The sequence below is a fragment of the Dromiciops gliroides genome, chromosome 5, assembly GCF_019393635.1.
Source record: "Dromiciops gliroides isolate mDroGli1 chromosome 5, mDroGli1.pri, whole genome shotgun sequence".
Taxonomy (NCBI): Eukaryota; Metazoa; Chordata; class Mammalia; order Microbiotheria; family Microbiotheriidae; genus Dromiciops; species Dromiciops gliroides.
In genome coordinates, this window is record NC_057865.1 from 192,354,067 (window position 1) to 192,379,938 (window position 25,872).

Genomic DNA, 25,872 nt, shown 5'->3' on the forward strand with positions numbered 1-25,872 from the left:
TCCTTCACTCTCACTACATAACTGGCCCGCCTAATTTAACTAAACATTTCTTAACATTTAATTAGTTAAGACACCACTTCATCTATATAAATCCTTGTTTGGAATGTGTTGAAGTCCCCTCACATCCTTGTGCCTCTCCACTGCTTTTAGGTAACTCTTAACTCAAAAGTCAAAACATCATTTAAAGAAGATCACTGTTAAAGATATGGACCTCTGTTTGGGTGGAGAATTTAAAGTCTTTAAACTCTACAATTTTTCAAAAGTAATCCAGACAATTTCCCCCCTCTTTTCAATTCATTGCCCAATCCAAAAAATTGCAGCTAAACTATATGCAAAAATAAAGGAATGAAGGCATCTTAGCAAAATCTTTCTATGTAAGAAATATGGTCCTGGTATCAAAACCAGGGAGATTAAAAAATAAAAAATTAAATTTTTTATATATATAAAATACACACACACAAATATCATTAGTGTTGATGCAGAACTAAGATCAAGTTGTATTTAGACCAAGAATCATTCAGCATCAGGTTAAAAACAACAGAAAGCTTAGGAATAAAAAAAAAAACTAAATCAAAAAGCTAGTATTGTTTGTAAATGAAACTGTAGAAGTTATCCAAGAGGCATATCCAGGGTCTTCAAAATTACTTAGCATAATGGTAGAAATGCTAGTGAGAAAAATGCTGGTGAGAAAAATGTAGGGAATAAGCATAACCAAAGTGGCAAAAATTACCTATATTTGCTTATGACATAATGGTTTATTATGAGAACATTAGAGAATGTGACATTTAAAATTAAATGTATGGTGGTCTATTTCTGTCCCAAGTGTAGGGAAAACTAGCTAGGATTTACTTATAAATTAGAAGCTTTAGCACCAAGTTTTTGCATTAAGCATTCATTAGTGAAAAAGAGAACACCTGGATCAGAAAGCCAAGAAAAGAGCTATCTAGCCTAATGTCCTCAACTTTACCCACCACCAGCCTGTTGGAGCAATGAACTACTCTGTCTGAAAGCTCTTCCTGTGTCCCCAGAAGAGGCAGATCTTACATACTACTTTAAGCTAATTGGTTAGCATCACCCAAATCCATTGGTTCACTGGACTTGATGGTAGTCCCACATTGAGGTGAGCTGAGAACAATACCCTCTTCAGAGTCAGGCAGGTGTGGATTCAACTGAATTAACTTTAAGTGGGTTAATCAGCAGAAGTCAATCACTCTCAGTCAATCCAATCAGTCCAAATCAATCTGGGGCCTTTGGGCGTTGGCAAAAGCCCATTATTTTCTTATAAGAATAAATGAAAAATTAATCAAAACACTATCTCCAATATAGTAGAATACAAAACAGAACCACAGAAGTTTGCATACATGAATATTACTAACAAAATCCAAGAGGAAAAAGTAGGAAAAAATCATTTAAAATAAAATTAAATGAATAAAATATTTGGGTATTAACTATCCCACTATAATTGAATAATTATACACTCTTCAGAAATAAAAGGTGACTTCAAAAAACTGAAACCTATTGTCCATGGTTAGGCTGTGCCAATATCATAAAAATATTACCTAAATTAATTTGCTAATTTTAGAGCTATGCCAATCAAATTATCAGGGAGTTTGCTATGCAAATGGATGAAAAGGTAACACAAATGTCTAGAATCTCAACTGGCATTATTGGGGGGGGGGGAAGCAATAGGAATTAATAGGACCTAATATTACCTGATCTCAAATTATATTATAATGAAGCACTAACATAAATTATTTTGTACTGTTTAAAAATAGAAATGAAACTCACTGAAACTAAATAAGCACAATTCAGAAACAATTCAACACAACCTAGAATTCAATAAGTTCAAGAACACAAAACTACTAGGTATTAGAGTCCCTAGTACAAACTAGAAATTCTGGGAAAACGTAGAGGAATTTTTGGCAGTAATAAGGTTAACATCAATACCTTATACAATATACCACTATAAATTCCAAATAGATATATATTCCTAAATATAAAGATCACATCATTTTTAAAAACATAGAGAAAGTAACTAATATTCATATTTATAGCCAGGGAAGAATTCTTAATAACAACAGCAACAACAAAAGGAACAGAGGAGATATATTAAAAATAGAAAATCTTAATTAAATGTGAAAAGCCTTCCCCCTCCAAAAAAAACCAAACAACCCAAAATTTCATTGTAGCTATAAGAGAAACTGGCAAGGGGCAGGGGAGGGAACTTGTCATCAAATCTTAACTCACAAATACCTGAAATCTAGAGTATGTAGGGAATTAACCCAGATAACTATAGGGCAAGAGCCTTTCTGCAATGGTTAAGTGGTAAAGAATATGAATAAAAGTTTTGACTATAAGAAGTGAGACTATATGCTTTCATTTTCTTCAGGACCATTTTTCTTTCTTCATGAAATATATACATGACTGGAGTGTTAAAAGCCTAAATGTCGTCATTCTTCTCTCAGTGATAGAGAAATGAGTTTCTCATATATGTCACTACAGTGAGCTCCCTCTCTTTGAAGGTCTTTAAACAGAGGCTGGACAACCATTTGTTGGTTATATTTAATAGTAGGGGTTCCTTCAATATCTGATTTGCACTTGAGAGTCAATTTCTTTCAAATTTTCAAACTCTTTATGATTTGGTCTGTGATCTTTTCCATTTTTTTAAATCTACTGACCTTCAGTTTTATCCTTAAAAAACATTTCATGATACGGTTTTGCTTAGAATACTCTAAAGTAGTAGTGCCCTTGGCTGCCCCTTTGCTAGACAAAAAGATTAAGTCTTTGATGGCAGAGGTGGGTTCTAGACATTTTTATTTATTCTCCTTTGCTGTAGTAATTGTTTATAATGGTTAAAAAAACAAAAATAGTGGGGCAGCTAGGTGGCGCAGTGGATAGAGCACCAGCTCTGGATTCAGGAGGACCAGAGTTCAAATCCAGCCTCAGACACTTGACACTTACTAGCTGTGTGACCCTGGGCAAGTCACTCAACCCCAACTGCCTCACCAAAAAAAAAGTTTGGGTTGATGTTTGTTCTTTTATCTATTTTTTGAGTGTGAATACCTTGTTTAAATAGGTCAGGTTGGAACTGCCTCAAATTCATTCCACATCTCATTTTCCTTTAGTTAGAATAAAGCTCAAAAGCAGCACAAAACCTAACAACAGTGGATTAACTGTACAAAGACAGTTTATTTGGAAATTTTAAAAACACTGACAGAGTCCAGTACAAATTTATGTTAGTTAATCTCAAATAGGCCAGGTATAGCCATTAGAATGCTTTAAACTTCAGAAAAGTTTGGCTTAACCCCAATAACACCAATGAAACTGCCATACAAATTACTATCAGCAGATTCAGAAACTGATGTAAAATGAACTTATCATCTGTGAGCTTCTTACTGTCCGTTATCACATTCAATGCCAGAAAAATCCTCCACCTTGCCAAAAAGATAGGCACATGGGCAGAGATAAGAAAAAGGGCATAGCTAATGCTTAGATGCAAGATGACCTGAAACTGATGAGAATGAAAATTCTGCATCATAAACTTCACAAATACTGGGAATCCAAAAATATTGACTGCCATACATAAACACACCCCTCTCAAGTTGGTGGCACTTTTGTTCTAAGTACAGACTTAGACCGAGTACCAGAGCCTATGATTTAATGTAAAAAGAAATGTGTTTAAGGCAGAAAAGAAAGCAATTCCTCATAGACCACATTTGTAAACTGACAGCAGATACAAAGGGTCCTTCTGACCAGGCTAAAGCTCTCAGGCCCAAGACTAAAGAGGCAAGAAGAAAGTCTACAGGCTAAGAAAGATCATCAAAACTATTCAAGGAAAAGACCAAGAAATTATCACACACACCCATCCCCTCTGTACATAGTACCCTTCTACAAAGTTTACTCAATAAAACTTACTAAACTACTAAGCAAAAAAAAGTAGGCCCTTACTGTGGTAAGGAAATTCTACTAACTTTTCCTTAATTGATTCTTTATCCCACTAACCACTATGGCTATTCCAGATCTCTTCTCTCCTCAAGTCAAGTCTCTGGTAACACTCCTTTCCTCACCCTCAGAGATAAAGACTAGTCTCATATTTAAATGAAGCCAATAGATGAGAGCTCTAATTTCTCCACTCCTTATCTCACATCTCTCTGACATTATCCCCCACATCTCACACATACCTCAGACCCCTCTGTACATAGTACCCTTCTACAAAGTTTACTCAATAAAACTTATTAAGCTACCAAGCCAAAAAAAAAAATATTGTAAATGAGCCCTCACTATGGCAAGGCAATTCTACTAACTTTCCCTAAACTGATTCTCTATCCCACTAACCACTATGGATATTTCAGATCTCTTCTCTCCACAAGTCAAGTCTCTGGTAACACTCCTTTCTCCATCCTCAAAGTCAAAGACTAGCCTCATAATTAAATGGGGAAAAAAATGAGGCCATTAGATGAGCTATAATTTCTTCATTCTGACATCATCCTAGTCTCCAATGATAAGGTGACCTTTCCACTAGCCAAGGCCAATGGGCCAACATCTATATAATAACTCATGATTTCATATCTACCAACTTTCTCCAACATATTGCCCCCACTTTCTGATCTCACCCTATTTATTGATTACTTTTCTATAACCTACAAACACTCCCATATCTCTCCTATCCTTAAAACCCAAAACCCTCCCTTCATCCTAACATCCCCACTACCTATTGTCCTACATCTCTCCTTCCCATTTCACCCTATATTTCTACTTCCTTTCTTCACTAAAGTCCTTGAGAAAGTACTTCTTTTCTTCCACTTTTCTAATTCTGGAACCATATCAAATCAATACTGTCAATGCTACTGAAAAGAGTGTGTCAATCCACTCCCCTATAATTCCACTCACCATACCTGTAACATTCCAAACCAAAATATCCCTCTCTCTTTGGTCATCTTTCCCCAATATATAGTTTCCTTTTTATTTGCATCCCTTTTATTTTATTTACCATTTGCTTAGCACACAGTAAACGCTTAATAAACTATTTTTATTCATTGATTCATGCATTTATTCAAGCAAATATTGAAAGAATACTTATCAGAAATTACATAAATGGGATAATATATTGGGATAGGATGAATTGAACTGGATCTCTGCCCAAAACTTCTCCTTCTGCAATTCTATAATTCTAATTCAAGTCCCTCATTTTAGAGAGGAAACCAGGTTGATGGTTAAGGAATTTTCCCAGTGTTACACAATTAATTAATATCAGATCCAGGACTAAAACTCAGATATTCTGATTTAAAGTCCGGTCTTCTTTCTACAACATCGTTATGGTTTATGTCAGGCCATATCTGTCTTTTTACTTTAGTCCTAAACATGTTATCCTATAAAATTTCTCCTAGCAATATAATTTGTTTAATTCCTTCATTTATTATTAGTTTTTTTGTTATCATCTAAGTCAAGTTACCTGAGACAATAATTTTAACTGGAAAGGATCTTAAGTTCACTCAATTCTCCATATCCAAGGTAAAAAAAACATTTATGTGGTAGTTATTGGCTAGAGTCCAAACCAAATAGATAAAGTAAGGAGGACTGATCCAAAAAGTGATCTCAAAAACAAAAAGCTACGATAACTGCCCCCAAAGAATCAGTAAATCAGATAGGTTGTATAAATCTCACAAAGGTGACCAACTGATAAAAGGGTCACTTGGTTTGACCCACAGGAAACTATTCCCATTACTCATTATAGTGCTTCCAAGTACTCTACATGTGTAGGCCAATAAAGCAAACAACAAAAATACCCCAAAATTTTGGTTATGAAACTAGAAATGTGTTGTCATGAAAAACAGACAATTAGAATGAGTTCAAAAGTCATACTGAAATAGTAGTAAAAAGAATTCAGGGCATACTGGATTATAAATTGCTAATCATTTTATGTCTGCTTTGAAGTATGGTCCTAATGCTTTTCTTCTTCATTTTGACAACTCAGATTTCCCTTTTCTTATTTTCCCTGTACTGCATGATTCTAATTCATTAGAACATAACTTCATAATAATTATAACTAATAACATGGTACTTTATAGTTTGCAAAGCACTTTATATCAATTATCACATTTGGTACTCGAAACAAACGTAACCTAAGTACTGCAGATATTAGAGTTTTAGAGATGATGAAACTATATTCAGGGTCATACAAGTTTTAAAGGAAGAACTTGTCAGTCAAGCCTGACTGACTTCAAATTCAGCACTCTATAAATTATACACATTATCTCTTTTATTAAAGAAACCAAAATTTATGATATGTTTTGGAATCAATACAAATTCAGCTCAATGATCCACAGCATTTACAAAAGACTACAAATAATCACAATGATGACCCTGGGCTAGCCCCGAAAAAGTTAAATTATGGTCAGTTATACACTTGCCTGCATGAGCTGTGACTGATAACTCCATTCACAAAGGCAGGAAAGTATTTAATACTTTTTAGATTTTCATCAGAGGGTTAAAATAAAAGTATTGGTGATTAACTGTTTATGGTTGCTAGAATCAAGTGTTTCAATGTGTCATTAACTTCTTAATTGGTAGAATATAAAACAACAGGGATATGGACAAAATTTTGCATTTATTGAAGTAGCTGAACCTGAGAGGTTGGATAATAGGTGGGACCTATATGGCCACTGAAGTCCCTTCAAATTCTAAAATTTCTGACTCCATGATAAAGTGATAACTTTCAGCTATTCAGAAAACTTAAATTCCCTTATATAACCTCCCCTCCACAACAATTCTGAATTAATTAGAATTACTGTATTATTATAGTTAAATGATCATATAAATATTCAAAAGAGCAAGATAATAAAATATTTTATTTCATTTTTTCTTTTAAGTAATGCATAGGGAAATTATAGTCTACAAAATAAATGTAAGGTAAATGTTATTTTAATTCATAATCAGTTTATATGATGATAACTTCAATTTCTTAAGCCTGTAATTTGAAATTACTAATGATTTTAGGTTGAGTCTCATCACAAAGGAATGACTGATTTCTAAAAATTCAAAAGAAGAAACATTTCAAACTTTCACTTTAACATAAGAACCACATATGCCATGTGTCTGAATTTTGGATCCAATTTAATGAGGTGTTTCTTTACATATTCAATTAAGTAGAAAGCTCAATGGACAAAAGGACATGGGTTCGAATCCCAGTTTATCTACTTAGTACTTCTATGATCTCTAGGCCTCAGCTGCATTTCTAAAATGAGGAGGCTGGATTAAATAATCTTTAAAGTCCATTCCATCTCTAATCTTATAATTCAATGAAATACATAAAGCTAATTAAAATAGAAGATTAAAGTAATATTTATTCAATCCCAAATGATGAGGCACTAATTAACCTAGAAAAAAAGATTCTTAAATGTCAAAAGGGCTTTTATTTTATATGTGAATATCATGTATCCAGGTGTTTCTTCCATGTCCTTCCAATCTTTCCAAATTTTTAAAATGTTTTTACTTTCCAAATCTTGAAGTCAGATTCACACACACACAATTTAGTAGTAGAAAAATAAAATATTTTAAAAGGCCCAAGAAAATGTGAATAATTTCTAAATTCAAGGTCATGATCTAAATGTCAACTAAATTTTAAAACTAGAATAAAAAGTTAATTTTTGGAGGTGGTAGGAGTAAGAGAGAACCACAAAGGGGAGGGGATAGAATACAAAACAGAAAATGAACTGTCTATAACTAAGTGGTACAGTTCTCATACACTAAAACATTTAAGCATAGACCTTTAAGCCACTAAAAACAATTACTTTTTCCAAAGAAACAGAAACCTTTTACTGTTCTTCAAAATGTCAGACTTATGTTTCTATTATAAAACCTTTAGAAAGTTAGCTTGACTTAACACACTTCAGAAAAAAAATAAAACAACTCAAATGATTCAATTTGTTAAAAATTTAAAAGTAATTAACATATAAGAAGTCCTAGCATAAACTAAATATTAACTAATTAAATCAAGGCCAGAAAATCACTGTTAGAGTGCCTGAGTGAAACCATTTAAGTAATGAAAATTTATTTCTGGTCTGAGAATTTTAAAAGAATTTAACCTTTGACCTCATTAATTTATATGAGCTTTTCATAAGCATAAAGGCTCCATGAGTAATTATTAATGTTAACTTATCAAGAGAGCCTATTCTTATAAAAATTTGGTTCCATAAATTAAACAAAATTCAAATATGTTGGTAAGAATTAATTTTCCAAACAAGAATATTTTAAATGGCTTCTTACCTCTAGTCCCGATGCATGTGACTACAAAAGATTTGCTTATTAGCATACATTCAAGCTAAACTGCTACAGAGAACATTCAAGCAGCCATTTTGAGACACTGCACTGTCTCAGTTGCACTGAAATGTAATTAAGATGGCTGCAATGTGCACTCCAGAACAAGCACACAGTGAAAAATCAGCAATGTATCAAACAAAGCACCTCCCACTTTGTCAGCCTGCAGGAAACTGAATAAGCATTGAGACAACAGCTAATGCATAAACTGCAACAAACAATGCAGCTTCTGAGAACATAACAATAAAACACAGAAGGCAGGAAGCCAGTTTTGTAATGTAACGCCTGTGAATCAGGATATGCAATACAGACTTCAGATACTTCCAGATCCCAGATAGCTTTAACTCCATGTCATATATTAACAGTTACAGAGAAAGAGCCAAATCACACAGAGTAGGTAAATATTAGGGAATACTTTTCAAAGAAAAATCTACATTTCAGTCCAGAAAAAAAAACAAGTCCTTGCTCACAGCCATTTTATTTTTCATATTACATTTTCACAATATTGCCTATCTTGGAAATTTAGCTTTCAAACACTTCTGTTCTTTAAAAGCCACAAAACCCAAAATTCATTGTTTCTAGACAACAAAAATTGCTTGGGAATTTTGTCCTACCCAAGCAACAAAACATCCAAATCTTTACAAATATACAAAATACTTTTGCAGAGTATATGCACACTGTGAAATTCACAAATTATTTTGAGTAGTCAGAGGTGAAAATACACTTAGAACTAGCAAAGTGATGAAGCTTATTTTAACTACTTAGTTGAAAAAATTTTTCTTAGTAAAACATTTATTGCACAATAGCTGTTTTCTGAGTATCCATAATTCTTTTCCCCTAAAATGGAAGGCACAAAGAAGTAAATGTATCCCTAGATAGGATGAACAATCACTGTCACCATTCTCTTTGGGGAGCAAAGGTAAGAGAGTAGCACATCTTTTAAACCTTGTATGTCCTACTATGTATTAGGTGATTCCATTTAAGGGATATATATAAAGATACAACATACAGTTAACACATTTTGAGGAACATTTTGTGAAACACAAAGACTGGTGGCAATGTGGTATCATGTAAAAAGGACTGGATTAATAAACAGAAAACCTGGGTATGACTTCCTGTGTGACCTTAGGCAAGTTATTTAACCTCTCTGATTCTTTTTCTTCATCTGCAAATGAAAATGCTGGGGTAGACAACCACCGAGTTCCCTTCTTGCTCTAAAATCTCAGGATCCCTTCAATACCTACCAGAGACTTCCTTGTAATATCCACTACTCATCCGTAGGTGGGCAAGGGGGGGGGGGTTAGGTTACCCCAATTTGCTTTATTCTAAAGATAACTTGGTCAAGGTAAAATATGACTGCAAATCTAACATGTACTATGAATAAAAAAGTCTTTCTTTGAAAAGCTCAAGAGGCTAAATTACTTTATATAGTTTTAGATATATTTGAAGTTTTAAAGTAAACTATGTTCAAGATATATGGCAGGCCTGTGGAGTAACTTCAGAAATCTATTTAGTAGATCTTTTCAGAATATTTTATCCATAATACCGTAAATTACCAGCAACTTTAGAACATCTCACTTTTTCACAACAAATATTTTTCCAATGTGAATTGGAAAAGCAAGGCTACTTGCTTCTGAGGCTTTCTTTTCAGCAAACCAGCTTAAGATCCTGTATTAAAGGCTACTTTTTCCACTTTTTTTTCCATTGTCCCCAGAATTTTGCACAGTGCCTTGCATATTAAGCATTTAATAAAGGTTTGCTGATTGACTAATTGATTCATTGACATTTTTTAAATGTGCTGGGGGGAGGGGGGAAAAGAGAATAAGCATTTGTGCCAGGCACTATGCTAATAAGAGCTTTACAAATAATATCTCCGTTTGATCTGAAGGAGATATTCTAGGATTTCCCCATTGCTATTATCCTCTTCCTACTCCTACAATAGATAACAGTTCTCTTCCTCCTGCCATCACAGTCTTGTTTACACTGCTACAGTAGGACACAGGATTCAATTTACTTAAGCTAGACACAGAGTACGGGGGATGGGAGTGTTCAAGCTACCCAGGGGCAATGCCAGTCTTTCTTTTTCTTTCTAACTTTACAACAACCTAAAGTTTGATCCTTACTACTTGAGCCTTCCTCGCTGAAGGAAAGACATGACGACCGTAGAAACAACTGACACCACTGAAGCATCTGCAGTTGTGCTGGCAAAGTGTCAGGAACTGCTTAATTCCAGAGGGATCAAATCCCAGAGGCCAGAACTAGGAACAATGGATGGAAGATGCAGAAAGGATATTTTAATTTGTTACCAAAAAAAAATCTTAACAATTAAGAGCTGTCTAAAATGTAATGGGCTACTTCTGGAGGTAGTAAATGCTTCAACACTAGAGTTATTCAAGCAAAGGGTAGATATTTACTGCAAAAGGAGTTCTTGTTTCAGGTATGGATTGGAAAAAATTACCTTTAAGATTCCTTCCAACCCTTAAGAATGTATAGTTCTGGGCAACTAGGTGGCGCAGTAGATAAGAGCACCAGCCCTGGATTCAGAAGGACCTGACTTCAAATCTAGCCTTAGATGCCTGACACTTAGTAGCTGTGTGACCCTGGGCAAGTCACTTAACCCCAATTGCCTCACCAAAAAAAAAAAAAAAGGAATATCTGATTGCTTACTGCCTCAAGGAGGGAGATGGAGTGGGTGGGAAGAAGGGATAAAATTTGGAACTCAAAACTTTAAATAAAAATGTTTATTTTTTTTTAAAAGTAATGTTATATCCCTCACTTCATGCTATGCTTGTAGACCTTACCTGTACCTAATCTCCACCTGTGGGTTTATTACCATGGTAGGCCTCTCTACAGAATGAGAATCCAGCACTGGTTCAGGGAGTACATTTACAATTACCTAAACTAAAAATAACTTTAGGGTTATATGGAAGAGGGATTGGATTTATTCTGCTTGGAATATAGGACAGAAATAAGAACAATCAATAAAAGTTAAAAGGAGATAAAATTTTGACCCAACCAAAGAAAGACCTAAACTACATTATTTATTCAAAAACTAGAATGGATTTCATCATCAGTTTATACCTCATCATTAGAAGTGTTGAATGTGGGGCAGCTAGGTGGCACAGTGAAGCACCACTGGCCCTTGATTCAGGAGGACCTGAGTTCAAATATGACCTCAGACACTTGACACTTACTAAGCTGTGTGACCCTAGGCTAGTCACTTAACCCTCACTTCCCTGGAAAAAAAAAAAAGAAGTGTTGAAGTTGAGGCCAGACAGTACACTTGGTTGGGAGATGTTCTTATGTTTCAGGAAAGAGTTGGTTATATGAATTCTAAGGTGCTTTTTCATTTTTGACAATGACCTACAATGACAGTGAAAAACAGCACTGATATCAACAGAATGTTATCTCCTAAATCAGGGTGGAACCCTGCCAAATTTAGTAAGTTGGAGGGATCACATCAATTTTATATAAAGATTTAATATACTACAATTAGGCATTCCATATATTTTTAATTCCACTAAGTAAATTCATATAATTTAGATAATATCCATATTTACTAGACCCATATTTTCAGTAACCATTCTAGTTTGTTTTCTATAGTTCCAACATGTTACCAAACTTAGCATATTTATTAATTTTATTAACTATTCAATTTTTAAATTTAACTTTTAAAAACTCAAATACATGATTCTTTTAAAAAATATTTAATAGAACTTATAAATATCTTACTCAGACAGTTCTCTCTCACACTGAGAGCAATGGTTTTATAGATTCAAACATATTAAATATAACCAGAAAATGAAAAGAAACTAAATATTTATTATCCTTGAACTTTTTGATAAAACATTCTAAAATCAACTACTCAGAAAAAAATGGTCAGCAAATTCACAATTGTTGAAACAGCAGTACTGCTAGGTAAAGTAGTGATCAATATCAATCATTAAATGTTTATTAAGTGCCTAATATGTGCCAGGTACTTTGCTAAACACTAGGGATACAAAAAGTGACAAAAGTAGTACCAATTATAGCCATAGCAAATATTAAACTGTTTTAATTTTTATAACTGAATTAAGAAAAATTGGAATAAGGCAAATGAGAAATTCCTAAAAACAAGCTAGAATAGCTATATGGCAGTGGTTTGCATCCTATGGGCTTGTGCCAAGAGTCCTAGACATTATAACAAAGAGTTGCTGAATCCAGGCATATATCAATCAATGTTATTTTGATCTTTATTTAGCTTCAACTAAAGATGAAGTGAAACAGCATAATAAACATATATTACTATGATTTTTCAAATGTATATAAGATGCTGTGATTAGTAAGACAAAAGTTAAAATGATAATAATAGCATTTACATAACACCAAGGTTTACAAAGAGCTTTATGAGTTATCTCAATTGATTATAGCTGATAATAGCTTATGATCACAATTTATTTTGTAAATCGATATAACCATAAAGTAACTGTTACAATGAGATAGGGAATATTCCATGAAATTTTTTGGACCTTCAAAAGTTCCTTACATTGAAAAAAAAAAAGTTGTGAACTCCTATAACCTATCTGGATACAGCCATTTTCAAAGCTCAATATAGTTAGGAATCTGCTTATTATAGAGAGCTATCTTTTCTTCTTTCCCACTCTACCTCCCTCCCAAATTGGTTCCCACTCATTCTATTATGGAAAAAAAATGTATTTTGCCCCATGATGTTCTCTAACCATTTATTTTAAATTTCTAAAAGCATCCTTTTTTCTCGAACCTGTTTCTGACCACCCATATTCCTTAGGTACTTTTGCTGGTTAACATAGGTTAGCTTAGCAATTTTTGAATTCAGTTTATAAAATTAATCATACAATTGACTTGTTCAAGACAACCTTTGATTATCTAGGAATAAAGGAGGTAGAAACTTGGTATAGTTGAAGCCAAGTGTTGAGACAAAATATGAAATCAGGTTTGCAAACAGTCTATAATAGAACTGCCACAGCACCTTAAAGTCTTCTAAGAAAATGTCTTTAGATGCAACAATATGGCATCTAAAAGTACATTTCAATTAGTTATTTAAACTATCTAAGAATTACCCCTTGTTCCACCTTTATATGGTTCAACTGTAAATTATTTACCTACATTGCTTTGATAACCTTTATACTTCCTTTTGTTTATTTAATTCCTTGGTTGAGATTTACTTAAAATTTTCTAGTTGCTCAAATTAATACTCTGTTGATTCTTCCTGAGAAAGCAAATTTCAGCCTAGGAGGAATTGAATTAAGTGTTCCTATGATGCACCGTCTACCAACCAAAATTCTTTTAAACAAACACTAAATTATTTCTCTGCCTTGCCTCACCTCCCTTCCACCAAGGAAAACAGAAGTAGGTAAAGCCACATCAACCAAGGAGGATTAGGTCTAGGTCTAATATGAAATAAAGAACAGGAAAAAATTAATGGGGAAATAATAGTATGTTGGTTAGTAAAGTACAAAGCATTCTGAATTTTCTTTTAAAAAATGTTGGCAGTGACTTTGCTTATTTATGATATGATCAGACAATCTCATGCTCAAATGTAAAGACAAAATGCCTCATAGAAAAGTTAATAATTCAATAAACTATACTGGAACTGGAGTATTATGGACAACATTTTAAATACCAAATTAAGTGGAACTAAAGGTTTCAAAACAGAGAGCCATAGCAGAAATCAAAACTATGTGGCAACAGTATGAAGTCTATCATCCTGTTTGCTCTAAGAATTGGTCTGAAGATGCTTTCAGTGTTTACAGATGATGAGTTTTACATTCTAATACTTTTATTCAATTACAAAATGCTATGGACTAGCAAAGTAGCAGAATATTAAACAAAAGAATTATAGCAAGAAAACAACATGTCCTTGAACAATTTCTCTCTGAACGCCATCAAACTGAGAAGTGGTTAACAATAAGATATTTACAAATTTCCTTAATCTGATTTGAGATAACATAGATGTGAGAGTAAGAAGCCACTCCCACACCTTTCTGGCTAAATCATTTCCAAAACGTGATAACATAGATGTGAGATCAAGAGTAAGAGGCCACTCCCACACCCTTCTGGCTAAATCATTTCCAAAACGACATTTTTAAAAAATCAATTTTAAAAGCTCCCAAACCAGAGTAAGTGAGTGGCCCACTCTCTCCAGGCCCTTTGTTCCATTCCTACAATCCTTCCTCCTCCAAAAAGATAAACTGTTTCTCCTAACAACTGTCCAGTAAAGGCCTGAATGAAGCTTATAACCTTTTTTAAGGCTATCTCAGAAGATAAAAACCACCAGGATAAAACCTCTAGGCTGCATAATAATTTTTTTTTTGGTTCTTTTTTTTTTAATGTGAGGCAATTGGGGTTAAGTGACTTGCCCAGGGTCACACAGCTAGTAAGTGTTAAGTGTCTGAGGCCAGATTTGAACTCAGGTACTCCTGACTCCAGGGCTGGTGCTCTATCCACTGCACCATCTAGCTGCCCCTGCATAGTAATTTAAAAAAAAAAATCACCACGACAATAAATCAGCAAATGTATAAAAAATAAATGAATGAAATTTAACCTTCCAGATTTACTTATTTTTTTTGATTCAATTCAATAAGTATTCGTTGAATGCTTATTATGTGCTTGGGATCTTCTGTCTGGCAGAAATTTTATTATATAGTTTTATTATTTTTATGTACATAGTTCTATTATTATCAAGTATGCTTCACTCAGGAGAACATGGCCTGACTGTATGTCTTAAGAAAACCTGCTAATTACTTTGGAAATTAAGCCCAATGATATCTAAGGTATGCAGATAACTAAAAGCTATTCCTGAATTAAGTGGGCTAAATAGATAATTCTCAAAAGAATTGCAAATTATTTAATGATCATGTGAACATGTTCCAAGATGTTAAAATTAGAGAAATACAAATCAAAACAACTCTGAGGTTTCGCCTCCTAGCCAACCATTTGGCAAAGACTTCAAAAGAGGAGAAAAGTCAATACTGAAAGAATTATGAAAAGAACAGCACACTAATGCATTGTTAGTGGAGCTGTGAATTGGTTCTGGAAAAGAATCAGGAATTGTGCAAATAGACTAAAATATCTAGACCTGTTGACCTAAAACTTGTCATGACAGGCATATACCGAAAGGAGATCGGAGATCGGTGACAAAAAGCAACATATAACAAAATATTTAGAAAAGCACTTTTTTAGGGCAGCTAGATGGCGCAGTGGATAGAGCACTGGCCCTGAGTTCAAATCCAGCCTCAGACACTTAACACTTACTAGCTGTGTGACCCTGGGCAAGTCACTTAACCCCAATTGCCTCACTAAAAAAAGAAAAAAAAAAAAGAAAAGCACTTTTTTGTGGTAGCAAAAAAGTGGGGGAAAAGTCGATGACAATAGATTGGGAAATGGCTAAGCAAGTTGTGGTGTAAAAATATTACTGCTGTGCCATATAATAAGTTATTAATATGATGAATACAGAGAAGCAAGGAATGATACAGCAATGTAAACAAATAATAATAAATACCTAACCAATCAAAACTGAACGCTGCAAAATTATAATGACTATAACTTGGCACCAAAGAAGCATAAAAAGGCACTTCTCCCCCAACTCTGCAGAAGTTGGGGACCATAAGTATGGGGAATGTTTTTTGATCTTTGGTTCTACAGAAATTTTTCTTTATTACTTTCTTAATAATTAATTATAAGGGATAAGTCCTCTGGAAGGGGCTAGGTAGAGGTGTGCTGGTAAATGTTTAACTGGCTCCAAGTTCCACACACTATCTCTGTATTATTGACATTTTTTCCATCACTTCCTTAAGTCTAGACAACCAATAAAACAATAAGTCAAGCCCTAATTTGTAGCATTTGCTGATTTCTGAAGTGTAAAAGCTCACACTGAAAATTTAACAATTGTCTTGCCAGTTAAAATGGGAAATATATGTGATATAAAGATAACAAAAATGCATTTTAAAAAAGAGACCAAATCATTAACTCATTTATTGTTTATATGCTGAAAATAGCAACAATACTTTTACTTCTTTTAATAAATAATATAAACATAAAGCCAACCCAGAATACAGGAACTACTGGAATAAAATGTAAATTCCCAAACTAGGGTTCTGCCCTTTAGCTATTAAAGTCATTAAAAAAAAAAGACTCCAATTTATCTTTTCAGCCTTATAAGAAGATTACTACCCCTCCCCCTCCCCCACTTTTAGATCCAGCCAAACTGACCTTCTGTTTCTCCTTGTGGCATTTCATTTCCCCGTTAAATTTGTATCAACCATCTTCCATGTATTCCCAGACCTCACAGAATCCTTCCCTTCATCGGAAACAGTCCAAACACCCACAAGGCATTTCCTGATCCCTATTCTAGTAGGTCTTGGTGCTCTGTACTGCTAAGTGACTTGAATTTATTTTGTAATTGTTCTATATAAATATATACACACATCTCCTCCAAAAGAATGGAAGCTCCTGGAAAGCATGGATTCTTTCCTTTTTTCCCCTCTGTATCACCATTACCTACCTCAGCACCTGGCACACAGTGGGCTTCTAATAATGGAGATGGGGTGTGGAAGAGAAAAGGGGGGGGGAGATCCCCACTCAAAACATGCAGACAGCAACTCAAAAATAGGAGTTTTCCTGATCCCAGGAAAACCTAGGACCAAAGCATGTTTGCTCCCTTGCTAAACTCCTGTCACCTTCCTTGTCTATAAAAACAGGGAGTTAGAGTAGATGATCTTAGTCTAAGGTCTATTCTTGCTCTAACATTCTGAGAATTCAGCTTATCTACCCTACCTAGCAAGCAAAGACATGTCTTCTTTGTATCTGGCACATGGCCTCACATAGAGGAAATGCTCAATCAATATTTGCTGCATGACAAGAAGTCATACAAAAGGGTTTTATAGAAAGCCCAAACCATTGTGGCTAATCAGGAGTTAAATGTAGGAAGGAAGTTTGGGAGGGAATGACACTCATAGATCTCTATGGCTGGCAGGAAGAAGCTGGCCCTTCCACTGTCAAAAAGGTCAAAGGAGCTGACAGGAAATTGATTCAAATGCTACCAAGCACTAGATGTGCAGCAGAGTCATTTTTCTGCCTGGTTATGTCATGTATGGGCCAAATTCAGCATGGGGAGAGTTAATAATTGGGTGGCTCGCCATAATATTGGGGGTTCAGAAAATAATGGGAGACCTCTAGGTCCAGAGTTTCCTCTCTTCCAAACTGCCTTTTCTTTAGTTATTTCTCTCAGACTGATAAGAAAGGAGATTAACAGCCTCTTTTTAACAAACAAATCAGGTTTTATTAATGGGAACAAATTTATAACACAAATGAAGAACCAGGGACAATGAGAAAGGGGATAGAGAAAGGGAAAAATATGACCCACTTCACAGATGGTTAGAATCTAAATCTCTAGGGTAAAAAAAAGGCCCCCAAGTACCTCAAATAAGCTCTGCTTCCTCAGCTACAAAAACTGACTCAAAGTCTAAACTTGCTTCCAGCTCAGCTGGCCTAAAGAGCCAGCCTTGCTTCAACAACACAAACTCGCCACCACCTGGAATCTGTATTTCCAAGGAGAATCAGCTATGCAGTCCCTCCTGGTTTGGCTGGAAGATCCACCACCCCCCAGCTTCTCTTTCTCCCCCTACCTTTCTCCCTCTCAGAGTTACCTCTTCCTCTTCCTCCTCCTGCCTCTCCCCCAGGAAGGGAAGTTCTTAGCCAAGCTGAGTCTCCAACTAGTTCAACATACCCCCTAGGCTGTCCCCATTATAATTTGGCCAGGCCCATGTGGGTGTGGGGGAACTCCTAGGTGGGGCTCTGGAACTTAGTTGGATACTTTGACTCAATGTTATTTGTGTTATTCAGTCCCACTTAATATACATGACAAATCTGATCAGAGTTCCTTTTGTTTGTTCTATAATCTCTTCAAGTACACACAAATCTTCTCTTAGGCTTTTCTAGATGACATCTTTTCAGTCTGACCATAATGAAGCAAAGATGGGGTCATAGAAACCCCAAATCACAATTAATTTCTTAGTCATAAGAATAAAAGTATTTCAAATTTGAATAATTACTTTATACTTTTCAAAACACAGAATTGCATGGCCAGGACTACTTTTTTTTTTTTTAACCTACCCATTAGTTATTGGAGGCACCTTTTAAATACCAATATTCTGTGGTGATATCTGGCCACAAAACATAGATACCACATTCTCTGAAGAATCAGAGTTACAGGTTACCCAGAAGGTAATAAAGTGATACATTATGGACCCAAGTAGGTGGCAGCATATTAAATAATTAATTATGCAAGAGATACTATCAAAAAATACTATCAAGATGACAGGTTTCAGAGGATGGGTAGGTACCATGAATAAGAATAAGAACTGCAAAAATAAATAAAGCACACAGTTTATGTACCCAAAGTAAGAGATCAGCACTGGCTGCATTGGTACATATGTGATTTTAAACAGACAAAGACCTACTCAGCATGTTGGATGGGCCTATGGGAGATTTATAAAATGAAAACTTTCATCATACAGGATGAGAAAGCAAGAATGCATTACCATCTGCATCAATGGAGGAGGCATCCACTTGGCTGAGAATCTTCTCATCAAACCAGCTTACACCAACTCACCAAAATACATGTTTTACCCATGCCAAATCATGTGTAAGGGCCTAAAATTCCACTTACGATATCTAAAATCCAATGAGTGGTCTCCTTAAAATAGAAAACAGCACTGATCTTTGGGCATTAAATATTTATTAAAGTATTTTAGGGGTTAGTAAAGAGAAACATGTAGATAAAGTATGAGATTTGCCCGCTCTCCCTATCCTGCCTGTCTCTTCTGCCAAGCCCATGTCCGGCAACGAAAAGGCTTCACTCCTCCCAGAAGCCTCCTGTGAAACAGGAAACAGGGCTGTCCACACACACACACACACACACACACACACACACACACACACACACACACACACACACCTCCAAGCTAATTGATTTGTACCTCTGATTGACAGGACCCACGGGGTGGCAATCATCACTTCCTGACACCAAGAAACTGCAGAAAAGGTTACTTCCAGACGCTAAAGTCACATGCTTTCTTTTCAGGCCAGAGCTCACAATGTCCCTTCCAGCAGGGGGTGTCATTACAATTCCCACGTATGGTACGCTTTAGTAGACTGTAAACTAATTAAATTACAATCTTAAGAAAAACGATATATAATTTAGATATCCCTAGGAACATAAAATGATACCATTCAGAGCAGAGTGCCACATAACTACATATTTTTCAAGTCAATGCTGTTCTTCACCCTTTTAAAAACAGACAAATTAGCATTTTTATTTTGGTCCAAACCTGTGATTCATTTCTAGAGGTAACTCCTACTGAAGGGATTCCTTCTACTAGTACTGACCAGTAACTTCTCTACAACTTGTAGTCCTAATTAAGCATCATACTCCATATTTTGTGCCCGGCACTGTCCTAAACACTGGGCAAAAGTTTGAGTTTGAGTAGGGGAGTGATATGATTGGACCTGTACTTGAGGAAAAGCACTTTGGAGTCTGAATAGAGGATGAATTGCTGTGGGGAGAGAATTGAGGTCAGTATACCCAGCAGCAGGCTACTGCAATAATCCAGGGATAAGGTGCTGAAGGCCTGCATGAAATAGTGGTAGTATCAGATGAAAGGAGTACTAAAGAGATGTTGCAAAAATGAAATCAACAGGCTTTGACAGCCAGTTGGATATGGGAAAGGGAGGTGTTAGTGTGAAAGATAGGAGTTGAGGATAACTCCTAGGTTGAAAGCCTGAAGAACTGGAAGATGGTGTTGCCTCTAGGGTTTAGGGGGAAAAATAATAAGTTCTGTTTTGGACATAATGAGTTTAAGATGTCCTAAACTAACACTGAAAATTGAAGTAAAAGTTTCCCAAGGTTCACATAGTCAACATGCTGTCAGAAGCATAAATTGGGCTTAGGTCTTCCTTTCTGGCTTCCTGAATACTTCCACATCCATTAACTGTGACTGTACTCCAAGGCTCTGTTCTGGGTTGGTGCCAGACACACAGTAGGCACTTACTGATTGATGACTTCATCAGCTCCCAAAATTCAACTTTCAAATGTATGGAGATAAATCTCAGAAGTCTATTTCCATCCTTACTGCCATTAAACATTTCAAACTGGATGTCCAGTCCTGTGGAATTGTCAGACTCCATACAGTCAAAATAAAATTCATTATCTTTCCCTCAAAGTATTATTACTCTTGAAGAAATTACCATTCTTCTAGACACCCAACCCATTGGCAACCTCAATTCTTCAGTGTTGCTCTAAATATACTCAAAAATTGCCAAATTTTGTTCATTTCTATCTCCACAATATCCCTTGCATATTCCCCAGTCTCTCCATTAACACAGCAGCCACCCTAGTCAGTTTTCGTCACTACTGTTTTGAACTATTGAGATACCTACCTCCCTTTGGGTCTCCCTGCCTCAAGTCTCACACTGCCAACGAAAGTTGATTTCCTCAATTGCTATGTTATTTCCCCCTCACTCTACTCAGATTTCAATGGCTCTCTATTATCTCCAGGATCAAATATAAATCCCTCTGTTTAACATCTATGTAAAGCTCTTCACAAATTTGTCCCTTCCTACATTTCCTGTCTTCTTACACAGGATTCCCTTCCTTGCACTACATAGTCCAGCCATATTGGCCTTCTTGCTGTTCCTATTATACAATGCTCCATCTCTCATCTCCATGACTTTGCATTGCCTATCCCCCAACCCCAGAATTGTTCCGGTACCTGTTTTACCTATTTTAATTCCATCTTTTAATGAAGGTCAAGTTCTACCTCCTCCATTGATTTCTTTTGTGTCCCATTAACCTTTTTTTTTTTTTTGCTGGGGGGGGGGGGGGAAATCAGGGTTAAGTGACTTGCCCAGGGTCACACAGCTAGTGTCAAGTGTCTGAGGTGGGATTTAAACTTAGGTCCTCCAGAGCCAGTACTCTATCCACTGTACCACTTAGCTGCTCCTTTTTTATTTTAAAAAACATCAATCAGTCAACCAACAAACATTTTTAAGAGCTTTCATATGTCAGGCAACATATAACAGGTAAGGAGTTGGCCTTAAACAGAATTAGATCTGAGCTTTAGGAATATTATTTTGGCAACTGTGTAGAAGATGGCCTGGAGAAGGGAGAGGTCAACGAGGAGGATCCTATAATAGTCCAAGTAAAAGAAGGGGGGGGGGGGGTACAGCTAGTGTCAGGTAGTGACTGTTCAAGTGAAAAGAAGGGGATGGATGTGAGATGTTAGGGGTAAAGACTCTACAAAACTTGACAAATGACTGAATATGGGAGCCAGGGAGAATGAAGAGTTGAGAATGACTCAGAGGCTTCAAAACTGGTTAACTAGAGAAATGGGATTCTCAAGAAATATAGCGAAGTTAAGAAGTGGTATGGGTTTGATAGGGGAAAAAATTAGTCTTGTCATGGACATATGAGATACCTAAGGGACAACCAGTGGGAAATATCCAAAAAACAACTGATAATGTCCAGGACTAGTGAAAGTAGTGCAGTATATGATCTGGGAATTCTTTGCAAATAGTTAATAGTATCCATGGGAAATGATGAGTGTAGAAGCAGAAAATAAATGAGTCCAGGGAAAGCCTTGAAGTATACCTGCAGTTGGGGTAAAGGCATAAATGATAATCAGGAAAGTAGTCGGTCAGAAGGGTCGAAGGAGAAAGGAAAAGAGTGTCATGAAGATCCAGAGAATAGAAGATCTAAGGAGGAAAGGGTATGATTAAAAGAAACAAATGGTATAAAGAATGACAGACATTAAAATTTAGAGATAGAGAATCACTGGTTTCAAAGCAATGGAAGAGCCTTTGGAAATTATCTAATTAAATCTTTTCACTTTACAATGGAGAAATTGAAATCCATAGAGGTAAAGTGACTTGTCTAAAGCCATAGCAACTTGAAGCAGAGTTGGGTTTTTGAATCTCCTGACTCATAAACTTGTGCTCTTTGAACTTCAAAGAGCTGCTTTATAAACTCTGTAATTAAAATTAAATTCTATAAACAAGCTAAGCATTAAGAAAAAGAACATCCCATCCTACTGAAAGTACAGCAAAATACATGTATTTACTAAGCATGCCAACTGCACACAGTAAGTGCCACTTAAATTTCTAAAGTCCAGATCCCTAGTCTTCAAAGACCCTCCATAATCTGGTTTCACTCTACCTTACCTCATACTGCTATTCCCTTTCACATACTGTTATGCTCCACTACAAACAAAGACAAAAATCAAACAGTTCCTGCTCTCAAGGACCTAAGGGAGGGGGGAGGGAAAAGACTGTAAAGAGAGGCAGAGCACATAGCTAAGTATATACAAATAAAGGCAAAGTAGTTTAGGGAAGGAAGGCAGTAACAGCAGGGGAGATCAGGCAAGGCTTCATGTAAAATGCTTGAGCTGAGTCTTGAAAGACATAAAAGGGATTCTATGAGGAGAGCAGAGGAGGAAGATCATTCCAGGCATGGGAGACAGCACAAAAGGCACTGAGAATAGAGATGGAGTACAGCGTGTGAGGAGCAACAAGAAGGCAGTCTGGCTAGAGCAGAGTGTGGGAAAGGTTGTAATGGATAATAATGAGGCTGGAAAGATCGGTGGATGCAGGGTTGTGATGGGCTGACTACACAGTGAGAAAATAAAATGGACTGCAAGAAAGATCTCCTAATTTTACAGTTTTGTATAAAATTATTTTCCTTACTCAAACAAAAATGAAAAAATGTCTATGATTTTTCCATAGAAAATACTTTTAAGTATATACCCCTTATACACATTTTAAATTTAAAATTTTATGGACTTTAAAAACAATTTTAACATTAACCTAACATTCAATTGTTTTAAACATTTTCAACTCTTCTAAAATATTTACATTTAAAAATCACCTTTTTTTAGAAAAATCATTTTAATAACTGACACATCATATATAGATTTACTTATATTCTTTCATTCGATTCTCACAACATTAAGAAAAATACAAGTATTGTTACCCCCATATTACAAATAAGGAAACAAGCTTAGAGAGGTTGTTATGCAAGATCACACTATTACGTGTCAAGAGGCCAGATCTGAACACAGGTCTCTTCCAACTCCAATAAAAGAAACCTAACACAAAACAATTACTTACAAATCCAAAATACATACAGGAAGATTTCCCAAAATTCTGACAGACAAGATTCGATACCAGTTCTAATGGTGGAAGAAAGGAGGGGAAGGAATTTTGCAGTATTATAAAGTGTAAGTCCTAAGAGAAGCTTAGTTTGTTGAATTGTTCTAGGAACAAAGCAAGTTCCATTCCCACATTCTGCCACCTCTGACTTACTTCACATGACATGGATTTAAAATATGCCATCAGAAAAAGTTTCAATTGTTTCAGTTTACTTTTCCTCTTTTTTTTTGGCAACAGTTACATCAGGTTTGATACACCACTTCCTCATTTAACACCAACCTGATACAAACCTAGGTCTCTGCATATTGGTTTTATTTTAAATTTGTTTGCAAGATTTAGAATTACTCAAAATATCTAAGATTAGAGTTTCCCACAATTTAGGAGAATAATTTAAAGTCACTCCAGTGGCAGTTCATTATAACAATGTTGTTATAAGTCACATTATAATAATCTAAAATAGTCAGCAATACATTTATAAATATTAATCTCAATGCTTGGTTATTTAAACTGCTTATATGTAAAAAAAACGTGAAAATATATTGGGACATAGCCCAGTAGTTACACCAGAAAAAGCCCTGAAGTCTATGACTTAGGTTCATTTAACACAAGGCTTTTACTGTGTGACCTTAGGTAAGTCATTTAGCCTTTCTGGGTCTTAATTTCCTCAAAATAGAAGGATGACTGTTGCGTACTTTCCAGCTCTAAATCTTATTTCTATAGCATTTAATTGATGTTCACACTGTACTTTCTCCTCAGAGGCACTGCCAAATGTTCCATTTTGTGTTTATAGATTCAAAGTTTACAAAACAAAAATGCTCATTATTAGAACAAAACAAAATTGTTTACACTTAAAAATGGAAGGTGATAAAATAAAAATAACCTGTGGAATTAACTATGAGTAAATGGCAAAAAAAGTTACATAAAATACAATATAACCAAAAGACAGAAATGATCAAATGTAATTTGAGATGCACCCAAATTGACTAAAATAAAGCTTGTCATTTGAAACTATACAAATTTGAAAACTCAGAAAAAACCTGAAAATATTTTTATAATGCCATAAGATTTTTTCTTAAAAATGTATTTTCTTCATTTACATTTTCAGAAGAAAGCCTTCATATTCAGAAAAATGTCACTCAGGCACGGTTAAACAAGCAAGTTTCAAAATTCTCAGTTCAAGTTTATTTTTAAACACACACAATTACTTTTGCCACAAGCATTGCTATTTTCCTGAATTCATCCCATCAAGTCTTCCTATACTGAATACTGAACATGTTTTTAAAGGAAATTTAAATTTAGTAATAATGCAAGAATTAAATTATGATCTAGAACCACATGTGCTATATTTTACATGCCAGATTCATTGTTTCTAAAGAACTGAGGAGGGAAAGAGAAAATCATAAGGAATGGTGCCTTAGAGGAAAAGTAAAATATTCTTTTAAAAATGAGTAACTTCAAGATAGTTCCTCATTTCTCCAAAGGCATCAAGATGCATTAAGACAATGACTCAGAAAAGCAGGGGGGGAAAAATCTAGAACCTAATGGCGTCCAAGCCAAAAAAAAAAAAAAAAAACCCATACACACACAAACCATGACTAGCTCTTGAAAATGAACATTGCGCTTGCGCAGCCACCGCCCTAGCAGCTGCACAATTGCAGCTACAGCCGGACCCCGCAGGATCACGTGCTCCCATGCAGCGCCGCCCGCAGCTCCGCAACCGCGCAGGCGCAAACACTCCATCAGCGACCGCCATAATGCGGGAAGCCCTGCGAACTACAATAGTAATTTAAGAAAACTATGGTTATAACAGCCCCTAGGGTCCATATATACCTTTTGGGGCTGGAGATGTGGCAGGGAGGGCCAAGCTCCTTCCTGCAGTCCGCCCCGCACTGGCGTCTCTCAAACTCGTCACCTCAGTCTCGCGCACACTCCCCTCTCTGCGCCGCCTGCCGCCGCCGCCGCCGCCGCCACCGCCTCCGCAGATTCAAAAACAAACCCGCTTCTCCCCTGCACGCGCGGGGGCCGTTATGCAAATGAAAGGAGGAGGGGCTCGTTCCTCCGGCTCTTGGCCACGCCCCTACAGCTCCCGGCCAATGGGAAAATCAGTCGTTGGTTCGCCATGCAAATCTCCCGGTTTTTTATTTGAATGAGGGAGGCAATTAGCCCCGCCTCCTAGCCTGTGGAGAGGTCGGACGGTTATTGGTCAATAACCCCGCCGCCCGTTGGACTATATAATTGACTTGTCGTGCTTCGAGCCGTCGGCTGAGGCGCTTACGCTTAGCCCTTGTGGTGGCTGCGAGAAGAAAGAGAGGGAGGGAAGAGAAATTAAGGTCG

At 35.9% G+C, this 25,872-nt stretch overlaps 1 protein-coding gene across 1 annotated transcript in view; it reads right to left on the minus strand.

The window, feature by feature from the left end:
• The window catches only part of LOC122728221 (activating transcription factor 7 interacting protein), a 140,247-nt gene extending 114,705 nt beyond the window's left edge, over positions 1-25,542 (minus strand). The window contains exon 1 of the mRNA XM_043966544.1: positions 25,369-25,542. The gene's annotated coding sequence lies outside the window, so the exon portion shown is untranslated. The remainder of the gene's footprint in view (positions 1-25,368) is intronic.
• Between the last annotated feature and the right edge of the window lie 330 nt (positions 25,543-25,872).